This window comes from Pinus tabuliformis, chromosome 7 (genome assembly GCF_031772625.1).
Source record: "Pinus tabuliformis cultivar Carrire ecotype Pingquan chromosome 7, CPIR1, whole genome shotgun sequence".
NCBI classification, from domain to species: Eukaryota; Viridiplantae; Streptophyta; class Pinopsida; order Pinales; family Pinaceae; genus Pinus; species Pinus tabuliformis.
Window position 1 is genome coordinate 1,301,768,096 of NC_142293.1, and position 7,805 is coordinate 1,301,775,900.

General features: G+C 35.3%; 1 pseudogene; it reads right to left on the reverse strand.

The window, feature by feature from the left end:
• Nucleotides 1-3,528: 3,528 nt before the first annotated feature.
• Nucleotides 3,529-4,310, reverse strand: LOC149252277 (cytochrome P450 750A1 pseudogene; annotated as a pseudogene).
• Between the last annotated feature and the right edge of the window lie 3,495 nt (nt 4,311-7,805).

Genomic DNA, 7,805 nt, shown 5'->3' on the forward strand with positions numbered 1-7,805 from the left:
ATAGAAAAGTGAAGTGATTGAGCACTTTAGCCAATACAAGGCTCTTCTTGAGAAGCAAAGTGAACACTACATCAAATTCCTCAAGACTGACAGAGGTGGTGAATACATCTCAAATGACTTCCATCTATTTTGTAGGGATCATGGAAATCACGAGAAATTTACAACAAGATATACACCTCAGCAAAATGGTTTCACGGAATGGAAGAATCGGACCATTATGGAAATGGAAAGGAGTATGTTGAAGGAAAAGCATTTCCCAAATGATTATTGGGCTAAAGTTGTCGCTTGTGAAACATATATCTTGAATATATGTCTAACCAAAAGCATCTAGAATGTAGTCTTTGAAGAGGCATGGAGTGGAAGAAAGCATAGTGTCACTCACATGAGAGTTTTTGGATGTGTGGCATATGCACATGTCCCGGATGAGTTGAGGAAGAAGTTGGACACAAAGGGGAGAAACGTATATTTGTTGGATACAGTGATGAATCCAAGGCATACAAAATCTATAATCCATTAACCAAAAAGGTCATAATCAATAGAGATGTGAAGTTCATAGAAGAGGAAGCATGGGATGGAAGTTTAGAGAAGACAGTCAATGTCAAATCATGTATATCACATGAGGACAAAGAGGAATTGAAAACAATAAGTAATTTCTCAATAGTGACTCACTTTACACCTATTCAAGCGCAACAAGGCATGCGGCAAGTAACACCATCAACAAATAATAGGACCATTTCATGTAGTCAAACAAGTGATTCTCCAAGCACGCTGCAAAGAGCAACACAAAGTGACATGTCAAGCCCATATTGAGCAAGCACAAGAAGACCAAAATTCAGTAATTTAAATGAAATTTATGAGCAAGATGAAGTTAATAGTAGTGTTGGTTTGAATTCCTTATTTGCATTGTTTTTTCATGTAGATGACCGAATCCATTTTGATTATTTAGTCAAAGAAGAAAAATGGGTTACGACAATGGAGGAAGAAATAGAAGCAATAAAAAATAATGAAACTTGGGAGCTAGTGCACTTTCTGCAAGGAAAAGAAGTCATTGGAGTGAAGTGGGTCTATAAGACCGAGAGCAACGTTGAGGGAAAGATTGAAAGGCACAAAGGAAGGCTAGCTGCCAAAGGATACAAAAAACAACACGGAAGAGATTATTCAGAGACGGTTGTGCCAGTTGCGAGGATGGAGACAATGCATACATTGTGGAAATTTCCACACAACATAAAGGGAAAGTGTATCAAATGACATAAAATAAGTGTTCTTGAATGGAGTGCTGAAAGAGGAAGTGTATGTTGCACAACCGCCTGGTTATGAGGTAGAAGGAAAAGAAGACAAAGTGTATCAGTTGAGGAAAGATCTTTATGGACTAAAGCAAGCACCGTGTGCATGGTACAACACGATAGATGCCTACTTGTTGGACAATGGTTTCGACAAATGTGACGGAGAGCCTGCCCTCTACATCAAAGAGAATAATGGTAAGCTTATTATTGTTGTCTTATATGTAGACGATTTGATTTTTATAGGCAGTGATGATTTCCTCATCGTTGATTTCAAAGAAGTCATAAAGAGTGAATTTGAAATGACTCACTTGGGGTTGTTAATGTATTTTTTGGGCATAGAAGTGAAGAAAACATAAAATGGGATTTTTATCTCTCAAGAAAAGTATGTAGAAGACATTTTGGAGAGGTTTAAAAGGCAGAACATCAAGCCCACACCAACTCCAACTGTCATGGGGTTGAAGTTGAGCAGAGAAGACTGTAGTAGCAATATCAATCTGACATTATACAAAAGTATGATAGGAAACTTGATGTATTTGACCGCCACTATGCCAGATATAATGTATGTAGTGAGCTTGGTGTTGAGGTTCATGGAGACACCCAAGGAAATACATTGGCAAGTAGCGAAAAGGATTCTAAGGTATGTAAATGGGACAAAACATTATGGCATTTTGTACACCTCAATAGATGATTTCAGGCTAGTTGGTTACACTTACAGTGATAGGTAGGAAGTGTCGATGACATAAAGAGCATGTCAGGATATGTTTTTCATTTGGGTTTCAGAGAAATTTCATGGGCCTCTAAGAAGAAGCCAATAGTGTCATTGTCAACAGTAGAAGCTGAATATGTTGTCGCAACAATAGCAGTGTGTCAGGAAGTTTGGATGAGAAGGATGTTGAGGGATATTCGCCATAACCAAGGGGGAATGACAACTATTTTCTGCGACAACACCTTAGCAATTGCATTATCAAATAATTATGTTTTTCACAAGAGGAACAATTTGCTGATGATGAAATTGTATTGTAGTATTGTAGGTCAGAGGAATAATTTGCTGATATTTTCACAAAGCCATTTGTGTGTGAAAGTTTTGTTTATCTCAGAGATTGTTTGGGAATTGTTAATGGCAGAAGTTTTTATTAAGGGGGAGCGTTGGAAATATTAATCCCAACCATTGCCTTAAACACACTTACAAACACCATGCTTGCCTAGTCAACTACTGCATGGTTGCGATTTTGTTTGCAGGTGAAAGGACTGAAGTGAGAGAAGAAGTGCATTGCTGACCATTCCACAACACGGTAGAGAGTTTAAGGCATTTAACAAATTTTGGTAAATATATATGGGCATACATTTACTCTGCGAGTGTTTCCCACACTCAATAACACATACATGTTCAGAAAACCAATTATTATGTAAAATCGCTCATGCTTTGTATTAATTATTTGATCTATCATGTATTAATGTCAAATTTGTATGTTCAGATAAATATGAATGTAAAATTCATTTTCATAGTTCGGCAGGTGAGAGAGCGAGAGAGAGGATGAAATTCTGTGACGTAGTGAGGATAAAATCATGGAGGAAATATTGGTGGGCATGTGAAAACCAGTTTTACAGAGTTCTACACACATTTACTCTGCAACCCTAGTGATTCTTAAATCGCAGTAAGTCTTTTTGTTTTCACTTGGAGCTGCAACCTCCATTTATCATGCGAATGTATTTTCCTATGTTTTGAAATATAATACAAAGTATGTTATGTCGCAGTGTGTACTTAAACCTTGATGAGTAAATTTACCACAACATTTTTGTTTCTACTCTGTTTTTCCGTGAGTTATTTTATGTGTATTATTTAAGGCTTTGTGTAGTTGCAATATCCTTGCCGCAACATAAGACTTATCTTGTCGCAGCTGAATTCTTAGCTAGACTCCTCTCCTCTACCTCGTAAAGTTTTCTAACAACCACAACACACCGTTTAGAAAAGAAATGTTGTTGGCCAACAGTGAAGCTCTCGGACAATCACGAAATCTAGTTACCAAAATCCTAAAGACAATTCAAGTGTAACCTTAAGATTGGAAACACCTTCATATTGAGCTTCAAGAGATCACCTTCAACTCCCTAGTTAAAAATTTTCAGCAGTCGATCCATTGCAAGAGAAATCGTCGAAATAGTGATAGGGGACCCAAGGCATCCTCTTCGTCCTGCCCCAAATGGAAGCATCATGAACTCTTGAGTACCTATCAAATCTATATAATCATCATGCCCCCGTAAATATTTCTGGTTTGAACTCTGAAGCATCCTGTCCTATCACCCACACATTCACCATTACCATTCTTTTCTTAGGGATATAGTATCCTCCTACTCTAGAAGCCTCTAACGATTCATGATATCCTTCTACTGTCACATCTTCTATAGATTCATGAGGAACCAACAGCGCCCATGCTGGGTATAATTGTAGTGTCTCTCTCACCACACTGTGCAGGTATTTCAAGCTGACCACATTTGAATAGTTCACTTTGCAATGTTTTCCAATGCCCGATTCAATTTCATCCCACAATCTCTTCATTGCATGCAGATGTTTGAGCATCTCACTCATTGCCCATTCTAATGTAGTGGTCATTGATTGAGTTCCAGCGGTGAACATGTCTTGACAAATTCATACAAATTCCATTTATTTTCATATTAGTAAAAGGCGATTATGTGGATGGGTTGAATCTTAAGAATTAAAAAACTGAAAGAGGGAATGAGGCCCTAGAGGCTTATAAACATAATTTCCTTGATGGTTTCCCTTGTGATTTTGGCATCCTTCTTATAACTTTGGATCTAAAGAAGAACATCAACTAAGCCTTTACTATAATTTTCTGCTTTTGTCTCCGCCTACCCATCCGAGGTCGAGTCCATGCAATGGTCATCTATCACTTTCTCAACAAATGCATCAAATATTTTGTTGCCCTCCTTCATGCGTCGATTCATACCTTGCAAATCAAGCCAATCTCCAATGTTAAAAGCTCCCACTGCAACTGCCACTTCTAACACCATATCTTTGGATCGACATACCATGGGTACCCAAATCATTGTTAGAAACTTCCTTCATCGCCATTATTCACCAAATTATGTTGGTTTTGAGTGTAAAGAAGGACTTGTGGAAATTCATGGTAATTGTGCCACTCTGACTCTCCTCCCAAATGGAATGGATCATGATAGAGACTTCTTCCTCTCACACTCCCTTCAAGTACTCAACTCATTTTGAACTTAGAAATTCTATCACGCATAGTTTCTTCATGTGTTTCTAATAATCTCCATATGGATTCAATATGACACCCTTGAAATTGTATGACAAGTATTTTTCTGCGGTTTTTAGCAGCCTACTAAGAAATACCAAATCATGTGTTTTGAAAAAGTGGTTAGTCATCTCAAAAAGATGAAATGACCATGGCTGGGACAGAGGCCAGGCAGAGAAACATGATGGGTTCATATTTTTCCTCGATATTTTTTAGAGCAAACTAAGGAGGCAGACTCAATTGAGGAATATGCTAGATTATTGGCCAAGGATAGGGTCCTCGAGGCAACTTACCACCCTTTCTTCCTCTCTTGTGCTGCAAGATCCAGAAGATGAAAACAAGAGTTGTGAATCCAATCACTTCTACACTTAATATTGCAGATAGAGCCAGATTTCAAACCAACTCATTACGAAACATGTCGAACCATTTGGAATGAACACTGATGTAAGGAAATATTAGAATTCTTCAAAGATAAGACAATCTCAATAAAACAGAAACCCTGCGACTAAGGATAACGTGAATTTCAAAACTCTTTCATGCTTCATGCACACAACACGCCAATTTAAAAACTCTTTCATGCTTCATGCACACTACACCCTACTTTCACAAATAGAAAATGAATCTGATGCCTTGTGCTATCGATTGAAAGTAGAACATCAATTTATAGTCTAAATTGGAGAAGCGCATAGATCTTGACTGTATCCACCGAGTTCCTATCCTGAAATGGTTCTACATATCTCGCAATAAAAGCATGTGTGGTTTTTTTTTGTAAGGGAATCTATATACCAATGTTTAGCAACATGCATTTTCGCATTTTTGTGATTGATCGATTTTCCTTGTGCTTGTACATGATATTTATGTACCCACTCCTAAAGAAATAATTGTTACTAAAGTAAGAAAGCAAATAATTTTCGAATTTTGATATTTATTTCACCATGTACCACTAACGTTTACTTTGAAACTAAATCAATTTGTTATAGAATTAAAGAAACATGTCTATGCATGATATTCATTTACGACTATTAACAGAGAACGTTAGCAATTCCAAAGCTAATTGTCACAATTGTCATGAGTTTTTTCTATTATTACTGCATATATGCATCTAGCTATTTCGAAAACATGTACAGCTATCAAGAAACTGTGGACAAATTTTGGGAAATTTAAGATGAAAGATGCATTAGAAAACCTTTCAGAATGTAGTATTGGTTGTATTGTTATTTTTGTTTGTATGACATGTATTTTAGTTATATTAAATCAACAACAAAATATGCAGTTAGTAGAGAAGATGGTTTTGAAATATCGATATTTCTTTCCATTACTTCTTGTAAATGTTGGCTTCTATATTTTCAATTGCTATTTATTAAGAGTGTTGTATCTGGTAGTTTGCACATGACAAATAGTAGCAACTGTCAAGTTCCATTGCAACAGAAAATTGCAAATTTATGCAATATTTGAAACAAATATAAGTAACAGTTAAACGAATCAAGCTATCTGCAATTATACAATCAACGAAGTGATATTTGAATCTGCCAACAGGAAGGAACAAAAACATAGACATCTAATTTAGCAAATATTTTCTTGGTCTCACTTCTCGACATATTTAGCTGCATTCAACAATTCATTTCCTCAATTGCCCAGGTTATTCCACAATTCTCTCTACAACATATTTATTTTTTTGTGGAATTGTTTAGGGATTTTTATTGTCTCATTATGCATTTTACAAACACATGAACTCTACCAATTGTCTGGAAATTGTTTAAAGGTTTTTATTTTCTCATTTCATCTTATCAATTCACTATTGCTTTCTCTTTTTCCTCTGTTATGTGCATTTTCCTTTCTCTAACAACTTAAATTGCATGTGAAGAAAGGATCAATGCTATTTTTGCATGTCATAATCTACAATAAAATATGTTTACACAACATGTGGTTCATTAAATTTGCAGGAAATCAAGTATTAAATATTGGCAATGGATGCTGAAAGAACAGTCGAGGAAAAAAAAAATGTTAAATCTTGCACAACAATCTTCACATTCCACACCTGTTATTGGTCTAGTTTCATCCATGACTCAAGCAAAAATAAAATTCTAGTTCTAGAAAACTGGTTATTGGTTAGTCAATAAGTTGTCAATGTGAGCAAGATAGTTTTAACAAATTCTTTCCAGACCAAACACTAAAGTCAAAAAGTGTCGTCAATAGAGAAAGAATTGAATATTCTATAGATGTAGAAAGTTGATAGCAGTGAACAACCTAACTGGGTTGTTCTTCTTTTAGTAGAAAATCGAAAAGTAATGGAGCAAGTTGCAGAAGAGGACATTATCTTCAATGAACGTCCCGTCACATTGCAAAATGTAAAGTATGATAAGACCAGAAAAAAAATGAGATTTGAAAAGGTAAATCTTGTAAATGAAAAGATTATTATTCAAGAACATGTGGATATTGATCTTTATGGCATTCCTATGATGGGTAACATGGTATTGCAACATTTTACCAATGATGCAATTTAAAGAAATTAAAACAACTACAATACATTGAAAATCCAACTCCTAAGTTAATGACTCCATTGGCAATATGATCACCTTCATCATCAAGTCATGTTTTTGCAACACTGCAAACATTCAACAAGGCTATGAATATGCTTAATTCAGTGGAGACATATATCTTTGAGAACATATGCGAAAGATTAGAAATTATTGAAGATGCCTAGCAAACAGTTCTCAATTTAATGCATTTGCAAGAGAAAATAACAAAATTTATAGAATAATTTAATAGTAATCTTAGAGAAGTTAGGGAATTCGTTGACAATGAATTAAATACTTTTAAGCATAGGCTAGGAATACTCTTTAAATTTGAAAATCAAAACCAATAGTTACCAAATGTTTAACAAGTGAAGCAATTGGAAGTTGGATGGGTGGGAAGGGTCGCTACAGTTAATAATTTCAAGTATAATTGTCGTGAACTATCCAAAAGGAGAGATGATGCCTCTTTAAGGGAAATGGAAATCATAAAAGGCTTAGAGGGTCTTGGCATGTTGCATGATTCTAAGTTAATTTCCAATGACATGTTACAAATTCAATTCCATGAAAACAAACAGAAAATGTCAATATTGTTTAATAACATCATTTATTTTACAACAAAACATATTGACACATTGTAATGAACATAATTCCATCCTTTGACCATTTTTTTTCTCCTAAACTTATGCTAACCCCCTTTTTAAAAATAAAATATTAGTTTATTTATTATACACATATAT